Genomic DNA, 12,643 nt, shown 5'->3' with positions numbered 1-12,643 from the left:
GGGGTGTTTAGTTTTGTTGTTTTGTCCGCTGCTGTGATGCCATCACTCTTTTATATATATAGAAGGGTAATGAAATTTCGGCCTAGGACAAAACAACAAAACTACACATCCCAGAAACACTAAACTTGGCAGCACAACCCCTCATCCATGCCTCTACGTTCATACAACAAAAAGAAAAGAAAAATTAGAGGGAGATGAATAATTGTTGGTATCCAATTGCTGCCAGTTAGAAGGCTAAGCTCCGCCCACTTGGTCTCCTAGCAACCCACTCAGCCCAGGAAACAGGCAGAGTTAGGCCTCACTTTGGCCTCTTCCACACTGCCTATAAAATGCAGATTATCAGATTTTAACTGGATGATATGGCAGTGTAGACTCAAGGCCCTTCCACACAGCTATATTACCCATTTATAATCTTATATTATCTGCTTTACCTTTTACCTTAACTACCACCAATTCCTCAATACTTTATTTCCCATACCACCATACTTCACCACAGCTAGTAATAATAATAATAACAATCTATATATATAAAAATGTAATGTGCGTTTTACTATGGAGTAAACAACAAAACCACTAAACCCAATCACACCAAATTTGGCCACAAAAGACAGTCATCCAAAATATGTATTTCAAACAAAACAAAAAAAACCGTATAAAAATAAAGTCCAAATTAGAGGATGAGGAAGAACCGTTTTCCCCCCTGGCTGCCAGTTAGAAGGGCAGGCTCCGCCCACTTCATCTCCTAGCAACCGTAGCAGTCAATGAGCGCTCTGAACTCTACCAAAGATGAATTGGACCAAACTTGGCACACAGAGGCCCCATTACTGTACCAGCAAAAATACTAGAGGTTTTTGAGGAAAATTCACCTTGATTTGGGGGAGTTGTAGTTCACCTAGAGAGCAATGTGAACCCAAACAAGGATGCATTTGGTACAATTAAAAATGATTTTTTTTCAAGCTAACCCAAGCTAATATAGATATTAGATAGTAAATCTCCGACAGCGATCGAAAGGCAGGCTCCTGGGATTTTCGGCATGCCTCTCCCCACTCCCTAATACTATAATCCTCGGGATGTGCGAGGCCTTGGCAAGCCTGGGCACGGAGCTGGTATCTGATGGGACGCTTTGGAGGCGCGGGTTCGAAACCTGCGGAACAGGCCGAGGAGGGATTCTCCCCTCCTTCCTTAGGAACTTGAGAGGCAAAGGAGGTATTTTTTCTTGCCTGTTGCGATAGAAAGGGCTCAGGGTGCATCCGCGTTGCAGAATTAATGCTTTTTCCACCCCAGTTTGTGCTGTCGGATCCTGGGAGGTTTAGTTTTTCAAGGTCTTGAGCCTTCTCTGCCAAACTACAACTCCTAGGATTCCCTAGCATTGAGCCAGGGCTCACCAAGGAGGGTCAAACGGCATTCTTTCAACAGTGTCGATGAGCCCAGAGACCTTGAGAAACTACAACTCCCAGGACTCCATAGCATCTAGATGTGTCATTCATTGATCCACCTAGAGCAGGCTGTGGACCTTGGGAAACTACAACTCCCAGGACTCCGTAGCATCAAGTTGTGTCACTCAAATCCAGTTAGAGAAGTCTATGGACCTTGGAAAACTACAACTCCCAGGACTCCATAGCATCTAGATGTGTCATTCATTGATCCACCTAGAGTAGGCTGTGGACCTTGGGAAACTACAACCCCTAGGATTCCATAGCATTGAGTAGTGTCATTCACAGATCCACTCAGAGAAGGCAATGGACCTCAGGAAACTACAACTCCCAGGATTCCATAACATCGGGTTGTGTCATTCACAGATTGACCCAGAGAAGGCAATGGACCTTGGGAAACTACAACTCTCAGGATTCCATAGCATCTAGATGTGTCATTCATTGATCCACCTAGAGCAGGCTGTGGACCTTGGGAAACTACAACCCCTAGGATTCCCTAGCATTGAGCCAGGGCTGACCAAAGAGGGTCAAACGGCATTCTTTCAACAGTGTCGATGAACCCAGAGACCTTGAGAAACTACAACTCCCAGGATTCCATAGCATCTAGATGTGTCATTCATTGATGCACCTAGAGCAGGCTGTGGACCTTGGGAAACTACAACTCCCAGGACTCCGTAGCATCAAGTTGTGTCACTCATAAATCCAGTTAGAGAAGTCTATGGACCTTGGAAAACTACAACTCCCAGGATTCCATAACATCAGGTTTTGTCATTCATTGATCCACCTAGAGCAGGCTATGGACCTTGGGAAACTCCAACCCCTAGGATTCCATAGCATTGAGTAGTGTCATTCACAGATCCACTCAGAGAAGGCAATGGACCTCAGGAAACTACAACTCCCAGGATTCCATAACATCGGCTTGTGTCATTCACAGATCCCCCCAGAGAAGGCAATGGACCTTGGGAAACTACAACTCCCAGAATTCCATAGCATCTAGATGTGTCATTCATTGATGCACCTAGAGCAGGCTGTGGACCTTGGGAAACTACAACTCCCAGGACTCCGTAGCATCAAGTTGTGTCACTCATAAATCCAGTTAGAGAAGTCTATGGACCTTGGAAAACTACAACTCCCAGGATTCCATAACATCAGGTTTTGTCATTCATTGATCCACCTAGAGCAGGCTATGGACCTTGGGAAACTCCAACCCCTAGGATTCCATAGCATTGAGTAGTGTCATTCACAGATCCACTCAGAGAAGGCAATGGACCTCAGGAAACTACAACTCCCAGGATTCCATAACATCGGCTTGTGTCATTCACAGATCCCCCCAGAGAAGGCAATGGACCTTGGGAAACTACAACTCCCAGAATTCCTTAGCATTGATCCAGGTGGGTTCGTCTCATTCACAGATCCACCCAGAGAAGCCTGTGGACCTTGGGAAGCTAGAACTCCCAGGATCCCGTAAAGTATTGAGCCGCAACAGTTCAAACAAGGTCAGAAAAGGCACTCAGTCTATATAGTGTAGATGCACCCATCTAGTCCTTAAGATCCAGCATGAAAAAAACATTGTTTATACCATTTTCCCCAAAATAAGACATGCTCTGAAAATAAGACCTAGTAGAGGTTTTGCTGAATTGCTAAATATAAGGCCTCCCCCGAAAGTAAGACCTAGCAAAGTTTGTGTTTGGAAGCATATCTGCCAAACAGAACACCAGAGCATGTAGGATCAGTAAATGTACGTATTATTATTATTATTATTATTATTATTATTATTATTATTATTAATTTTATTTATATACCCCTCTTCTCCCCCAAGGGCACCCAGAGCGGTCCCATAGATTGTTGTATATGGAAATAATGGTACAGTAAAGTCTCGCTTATCCAAGCTTCTGGATTATCCAAGCCATTTTTGTAGTCAATGTTTTCAATATATCGTGATATTTTGGTGCTAAATTCATATATACCGCAATTATAACATAACATTACTGCGTATTGAACTACTTTTTCTGTCAAGTTTGTTGTATAACATGATGTTTTGGCGCTTAATTTGTAAAATCATAACCTAATTTGATGTTTAATAGTCTTTTCCTTAATCCCTCCTTATTATCCAAGATATTCGCTTATCCAAGCTTCTGCCGGCCTGTTTAGCTTGGATAAGTGAGACTCTACTGTAGTAACAAGAAATTCTTGATAGGATTCACAGTTTGTCTGGTTATGCTGGTTTGTGATGACAACTACTGCACATCTTCTATATATATAAAAGAGTGATGGCATCAGGGCAGCGGACAAAACAACAAAACTACAGGCCCCCCAACCTCGAAATTTGACAACACAACCCATCATTCACGGCTCTAGGTTGATACAACAAAAAGAAAAGAAAAATAAAGTCCTAATTACAGGGAGAGGAATAATAGTTTTTATCCAATTGCTGCCACTTAGAAGGCTAAGCTCCATCCACTTGGTCTCCTAGCAACCTCCTCAGCCCAGGGGACAGGCAGAGTTAGGCCTCACTTAGGCCTCTTCCACAAATTATCAGATTTGAACTGGATTATATGGCAGTGTAGACTCAAGGCCCTTCCACACAGCTATATAACCCATTTAGAATCTTATATTATCTGCTTTGCACTGGATTATCTTGACTCCACACTGCCATATAATCCACTTCAGTGTGCATACCAAACATAAAGACAACCATACAACACACATTCAATGCCACTACGACCTCAACAATTTCTCACCAACACCACCAGACAACGCCACAGCAACGCGTGGCCGGGCACAGCTAGTACAGTAGAGTCTCACTTATCCAACACTTGCTTATCCAACATTCTGGATTATCCAACGCATTTTTGTAGTCAATGTTTTCAATACATCATGATATTTTGATGCTAAATTCCTAAATACAGTAATTACTACATAGCATTATTACGTATTGAACTACTTTTTCTGCCAAATTTGTTGTATGACATGATGTTTTGGTGCTTCATTTGTAAAATCTTAACTTAATTTAATGTTTAATAGGCTTTTCCTTAATCCCTCCTTATTATCCAAGATATTCGCTTATCCAACATTCTGCCGGCCTATTTATGTTGGATAAGTGAGACTCTACTGTATATAATAAATGTTCATTTTTTGTTCAACAATAAATGTGAATTCTTCTTCGTGGAAAGATAAGACATCCCCTGAAAATAAGACCTAGAGCATCTTCGGGAGCAAAAATTAATATAAGACATTTTCTTATTTTCGGGGAAACATGGTACAGTAGAGTCTCACTTATCCAACACTCGCTTATCCAACATTCTGAATTATCCAACGCATTTTTGGAGTCAATGTTTTCAATATATCATGATATTTTGGTGCTAAATTCATAAATACAGTAATTACTACATAGCATTACTGCATATAGAACTACTTTTTCTGCCAAATTTGTTGTCTAACATGATGTTTTGGTGCTTCATTTGTAAAATCATAACCTAATTTGATGTTTAATAGGCTTTTCCTTAATCCCTCCTTATTATCCAAGATATTCGCTTATCCAACATTCTGCCGGCCCATTTATGTTGGATAAGTGAGACTCTACTGTATATAATAAATGTTCATTTTTTTTCAACAATAAATGTGAATTCTTCTTCGTGGAAAGATAAGACATCCCCTGAAAATAAGACCTAGAGCATCTTCGGGAGCAAAAATTAATATAAGACATTTTCTTATTTTCGGGGAAACATGGTACAGTAGAGTCTCACTTATCCAGCACTCGCTTATCCAACATTCTGGATTATCCAACGCATTTTTGGAGTCAATGTTTTCAATATATCATGATATTTTGGTGCTAAATTCATAAATACAGTAATTACTACATAGCATTACTGCATATAGAACTACTTTTTCTGCCAAATTTGTTGTCTAACATGATGTTTTGGTGCTTCATTTGTAAAATCATAACCTAATTTGATGTTTAATAGGCTTTTCCTTAATCCCTCCTTATTATCCAAGATATTCGCTTATCCAACATTCTGCCGGCCCATTTATGTTGGATAAGTGAGACTCTACTGTATATAATAAATGTTCATTTTTTTTCAACAATAAATGTGAATTCTTCTTCGTGGAAAGATAAGACATCCCCTGAAAATAAGACCTAGAGCATCTTCGGGAGCAAAAATTAATATAAGACATTTTCTTATTTTCGGGGAAACATGGTAATAGAATAAGAGGCGTGTTGTTGACTCTTCTGAAAACACTTTTCAAAAGTCCTATGACTCTTGCTTCGAAAAGAGCAATTATTTCGGATACACACACACACACACACACAAATAAATAAACAGAACATAGACCGTTTTGGAAACAGCTCGCTGTGGTTTGTGGTTTTTGTTTTGTTTTTCCTGGGGAGGGAGGCAAAAAAAGGGAAGGAAGCGAGGCGAGAAAGAGAAACGAAAGAGGCTATGCACCAGTCCCCAGTGAACTGGGCGCATCGAGCATTGGCATCAACAAGGCCGGCTTCGAAAGCAAGCAGTGGGTGGGTGGGCAGGAGGAAGGATTTGAGGCCAAAAAAGTGGAAGAGGTTTAGGGCAGGCTTGGGCTCCCTTGGCATGAGTCAGTCTGGTTCTTATCAAACTCCCTTTGCCAAGAAAAGGGAGTGGGAATGCGGCACACCCAGTGTGCAAGAGGGCGGCGCATGGAGAGCTCAGGCCTGCCTGCAGAACCCAGCAAGGCCTCCTTTAGACCAAGAATATGGGCAAATCTCGGGCCCTGCAAAGTGTTTTGGACGGCTTAAGCGGCTGAGGAGGAAAAGGAAGGGGGCTCAGGCTGTTAGGAATGGTGGGGGTTGCAGTCCAAAACACCTCGTTGGACAATGTCCACAGAAAGGAGGAAACCATGAAAATCAACACAATCTGGCGATCAGTGTGTGTGTGTGTGTGTGTGGATAGATAGATAGATAGATAGATAGATAGATAGATAGATAGATAGATAGATAGATAGATAGATAGATAGATAGATAGGATCTCATTGCTTGGAAGCAGGGCAATTCAAGTGGTATTATTTTATTATGACACAGCAAACAAGATAGATATGCTGGATTTCATATCACAAAATCACAAGTCGAACACTTCCCAGGTGTCTAGGACTGTGTGATGTATTATTATTACTATTATTATTATTATTATTTTATTATGACACAGTAAACAAGATAGATATGCTGGATTTCGTATCACAAAATCACAAGTCGAACACTTCCCAGGTGTCTAGCACTGTGGTGTATTATTATTATTATTATTATTATTATTATTATTATTATTATTATTATTATTTTATTATGACACAGTAAACAAGATAGATATGCTGGATTTCATATCACAAAATCACAAGTCGAACACTTCCCAGGTGTCTAGGACTGTGTGATGTATTATTATTATTATTATTATTATTATTATTATTATTTTATTATGACACAGTAAACAAAATAGATATGCTGGATTTCGTATCACAAAATCACAAGTCAAACACTTCCCAAGTGTCTAGGACTGTACGATGTATATTCTTATTATTCTTATTATTCTTATTATAATTATTATTATTATTATGACACAGTAAACAAGATAGATATGCTGGATTTCGTATCACAAAATCACAAGTCGAACACTTCCCAGGTGTCTAGCACTGTGTGGTGTGTTATTATTATTATTATTATTATTATTATTATTATTATTATTATTATTATGACACAGCAAACAAGATAGATATGCTGGATTTCGTATCACAAAATCACAAGTCAAACACTTCCCAAGTGTCTAGGACTGTACGATGTATATTCTTATTATTCTTATTATTATTATTATTATTATTATGACACAGCAAACAAGATAGATATGCTGGATTTCGTATCACAAAATCACAAGTCGAACACTTCCCAAGTGTCTAGGACTGTGTGATGTATTTTCAGATGATTTGCGCAGATCCCAGTCGGGTGGCCTTTTGCAGTTGGCAGATCGTAATTTTGTCAATGTCTATTGTTTCCAAATGCTGGCTGAGATCTTTTGGCACGGCACCCAGTGTGCCCATCACCACTGGGACCACCTGCACTGGTTTCTGCCAGAGTCTTTGAAGTTCAATCTTGAGGTCCTGAAGTTCAATCTTGAGGTCCTCAGTTTTTCCTGTTGTTTTTCGTCAATGCGACTGTCACCTGGGATGGCAACATCAATGATCCAAACCTTGTTCTTTTCCACAACTGTGATGTCTGGTGTGTTGTGTTCCAGAACTATGTCAGTCTGGATTCGGAAGTCCCACAGTATCTTTGCGTGCTCATTTTCCAAGACTTTTGCAGGTTTGTGATCCCACCAGTTCTTTGCTGCTGGGACGTGGTACTTGAGGCATAAGTTCCAATGGATCATTTGGGCCACATAGTTGTGCCTCTGTTTGTAGTCTGTCTGTGCGATTTTCTTACAGCAGCTGAGGATATGATCCATGGTTTCGTCGGTTTCCTTGCACTGTCTGCATTTTGGGTCATCAGCTGATTTTTTGATCTTGGCCTGAATTGCCTTTGTCCTGATGTCTTGCTCCTGGGCTGCAAGGATCAGGCCTTCTGTCTCCTTCTTCAGGGTCCCATTTGTGAGCCAGAGCCAGGTCTTCTCTTTATCAGCTTTTCCTTCAATTCTGTCAAGGAACTTTCCATGCAATGTTTTGTTGTGCCAGCTGTCGGCTCTAGTTTGTAGTGCGGTTTTCTTGTACTGGTTTTTTGTCTGCTGTGCTTTGAGGAGTTTCTGATTATTATTATTATTATTATTATTATTATTATTATTATTATTATTATACATAATAATACATAATACATAATAATAGACCCACTGATTCGCCTTCTTATTGTCATTATTGTCATTTCTAGTACTTTAATGACTATGTCAATTACGTAACTACCTCCCCCCGATTTGACACATTTGCCCTTTGGCCTAGACTTGTGTTTTATATCTGTCTTTAACGCTTTTTCCTGCAATATTGTTTTTATGATGGTTTTACTGATATTGTTGATTTATTGTTGTAAATTTATGTGTTTTGATTTGTTTTTATATTGTGATGTTGGGCAAGGCCCCATGTGAGCCACCCCGAGTCCCTACGGGGAGATGGGGCGGGATACAAGAATAAAATTATTATTATTATTATTATTATTATTATTATTATTATTATTATTATTAATTCTATTTCCCATTTCCAGGCAGGCTTTGAACCGAACTACAACACCCAAGGATCCCATGGCGTTGATTCCAGGGCACTTGTTCTTCAGTGCCGAGGTGCACGCCATTGAGTTGTGCGCTTGTTGGCGGTGACGCTTCCATACTTATCCAGAGGCCTCTTTTAAAAGGGCGCCAGACATTTTAATTCGGAGGAAAAGGCCTTTTCAACTTTGCTCTGCTTGGGAGAGATCTTCCCCTGGGAATGGAGCCTTGCCTCACTCCGCATTCCTGCAAGAGGCAGGTCTCCCGAGGAACAAGAAACATTTAACTATCTCGGTGCAAAGACTTCCCCAATTGTTTTGGGGGTTTTTGCAAGCCACTTGTGGCTGTGAGCAATGCCTTTGCGGCCTGGGGCTTCCCTCCTTGACGCATCTTGAGCTGACGTTTGCTCCTTGGCAACTCGACTTGGCCAATATTTGCTTCTATTATGCGCCGGTAGCCACAGCAACACTGTGCCGCATCAGGCTCGGGGATCGCCTCTTGAATCATCGAGACCTCACAACCTATGAACTGCCCTGCTTCCAGGCAATGAGATCCTTGGGAGTTGTAGTTTGATTCAAATCCTGCCTGGAATAAATAATAATGGTAATAATATTGGGGTGTTGTATGTCTTTCGGGCTGTGTGGCCATGATCCAGAAGCATTCTCTCCTGACGTTTCGCCCACATCTATGGCAGGCATCCTCAGAGGTTGTGAGGTATGGATAAACTAAGCAAGGAAAGGAAAGAATATATATATCTGTGTAGAGTCTGGGGTGAGGCAAGAGTCCTTTGTCACTGGGAGCCAGCATTAATGTTTCAGTTAATCACCCTAATCAGCATTGGAGATGTGGGCGAAACGTCAGGAGAGAATGCTTCTGGAACATGGCCACACAGCCCGAAAGACATACAACAACCCTGTGATCCCGGCCATGAAAGCCTTCGACAACACGGTAATAATATTAATAATAATACCACTTGAACTGCCCTGCTTCCAGGCAATGAGATCCTTGGGAGTTATAGTTTGGTTCAAATCCTGCCTGGAAATGGAATAAATAATAATGATAATAATATTAATAATAATACCACTTGAACTGCCCTGCTTCCAAGCAATGAGATCCTTGGGAGTTGTAGTTTGGTTCAAATTCTGCCTGGAAATTGAATAAATAATAATGAGAATAATATTAATAATAATACCACTTGAACTGCCCTGCTTCCAAGGAATGGGATCCTTGGGAGTTGTCGTTTGGTTCAAATCCTGCCTTGAAATGGAATAAATAATAATGATAATAATATTAATAATAATACGACTTAAACTGCCTTTGTTCCAAGCAATGGGAACCTTGGGAGTTGTCATTTGGTTCAAATCCTGCCTGGAAATGGAATAAATAATAATGATAATACAGTAGAGTCTCACTAATCCTACATAAATGGGCCGGCAGAACGTTGGATAAGTGAAAATGTTGGATAATAAGAAGGGACTAAGAGAAAGCCTATTAAACATCAAATTACATTATGATTTTACAAATTAAGCACCAAAACATCACATGAAAGCAGTCTGATACATGGTAGCATTATGTAGTAATTACTGTATTTATGAATTTAGCACCAAAACATTGCAACGAATTGAAAACATTGACTACAAAAACATTTGACTACTAAAAGGCCGACTGCGTTGGCTAATACAGAACGTTGCCTAAGTGGAGGTTGGATAACCGAGACACTACTGTAATATTAATAATAATACCACTTGAACTGCCCTGCTTCCATGCAATGGGATCTTTGGGAGTTGTAGTTTGGTTCAAATCCAGCATGGAAATGGAATAAATAAATAAAAATATAAGTATAAATATAAATAATATCATTGGGAGACCTATCCAAGTGTAAATAATAATAATAATAATAATAATAATAATAATAATAATAATAATAATAATAATAATAATAACAATAATGCCTCAAGTCCCACCTGCCAGCAGCAAAGAACTGGTGGGATCACAAACCTGCAAAAGTCTTGGAGAATGAGCACGCAAAGATACTGTGGGACTTCCGAATCCAGACTGACAAAGTTCTGGAACACAACACACCAGACATCACAGTTGTGGAAAAGAAAAAGGTTTGGATCATTGATGTCGCCATCCCAGGTGACAGTCGCATTGACGAAAAACAACAGGAAAAACTCAGCCGCTCTCAGGACCTCAAGATTGAACTGCAAAGACTCTGGCAGAAACCAGTGCAGGTGGTCCCGGTGGTGATGGGCACACTGGGTGCCGTGCCAAAAGATCTCAGCTGGCATCTGGAAGCAATAGACATTGACAAAATCACGATCTGCCAGCTGCAAAAGGCCACCCGACTGGGATCTGCACGCATCATCCGAAAATACATCACACAGTCCTAGACAATTGGGAAGTGTTCGACTTGTGATTTTGTGATATGAAATCCAGCCTATCTATCTTGTTTGCTGTGTAATAATAATAATAATAATAATAATAATAATAATAATAATAATAATAACAATAATAATAATAATATATATCACACAGTCCTAGATACTTGGGAAGTGTTCGACTTGAGATTTTGTGATATGAAATCCAGCATATCTATCTTGTTTGCTGTGTCATAATAATAATAATAATAATAATAATAATAATAATAATAATAATAATAACAATTTGCGAAACGAAATCCAGCATATCTATCTTGTTTGCTGTGCCATACAACGTCGTTGTGTTGATAATAATATATATCACACAGTCCTAGATACTTGGGAAGTGTTCGACTTGTGATTTTGTGATATGAAATCCAGCTTATCTATCTTGTTTGCTGTGTCATAAATAATAATAATAATAATAATAATAATAATAATAATAATAATAATAATAAATCACACAGTCCTAGACACTTGGGAAGTGTTCGACTTGTGATTTTGTGATATGAAATCCAGCTTATCTATCTTGTTTTCTGTGTCATCATAATAATAATAATAATAATAATAATAATAATAATAATAATAATAAATCACACAGTCCTAGACACTTGGGAAGTGTTCGACTTGTGATTTTGTGATATGAAATCCAGCTTATCTATCTTGTTTGCTGTGTCATAAATAATAATAATAATAATAATAATAATAATAATAATAATAATAATAATAAATCACACAGCCCTAGACACTTGGGAAGTGTTTGACTTGTGATTTTGTGATACGAAATCCAGCATATCTATCTTGTTTGCTGTGTCATAATAATAATAATAATAATAATAATAATAATAATAATAATAATAATAATAATAAGCACCTTCTCTGGGAGTTGTAGTTTGACAATGTCCTTGGCGTCATAATCCTGCCCGCAAACGTACCCAAAAGACATTGTTTTTCAAGGTCCATACCCATATGTGGGTGCACCTACAATGTCAAACAAATGCGACTTAGCGCCACTTCACTATGGGATCCTGGGAGTTGTAGTTTGCCTTTTCTAGGTGCATTAATACAACTTAACCTATGTGAATTACCATTGTTCAATGCTGCTGGATCCTGGGAGTTGTAGTTTTCCAAGTCCCACAGCCTTCTCTGGGTGCATCTACAGTGTCGAATGGATGTGGCTTGACCCCACTTGAACCGCCATAGTTCAAGGCTATGGGATCTTGGGAGTTGTAGTTTTCCACAGCCTATCTAGCCTTATCTGGGTGCATCTATAATGTCGAATGAACGCAGATTGAAACCCCTTGAGCTGCCATGGCATCATGCTATTGAATCCGGGGAGTTGTAGTTTTCCAAGGCCCATAGCCTTCTCCGATGTTGAACGAATACGACTTGACCCCATTTGAATTGCCGTGGTTCAATGCTATGGAATAATGAGAGTTGTAGTTTTCCAAGGCCCATAACCGACTCTGGGTGCATCTACAGCATGGGATGAATGCAGTCTGACTGCCCTTTGAACTGCCATTGTTCAAGGCTAAGGGGATCCTGGGAGTTGTAGTTTTCTAAGGTCTATTACCTTCCGTGC

The sequence above is a fragment of the Anolis carolinensis genome, unplaced genomic scaffold (assembly GCF_035594765.1).
Source record: "Anolis carolinensis isolate JA03-04 unplaced genomic scaffold, rAnoCar3.1.pri scaffold_14, whole genome shotgun sequence".
NCBI lineage: Eukaryota > Metazoa > Chordata > Lepidosauria > Squamata > Dactyloidae > Anolis > Anolis carolinensis.
Note: the sequence above shows the minus strand (reverse complement) of the source record.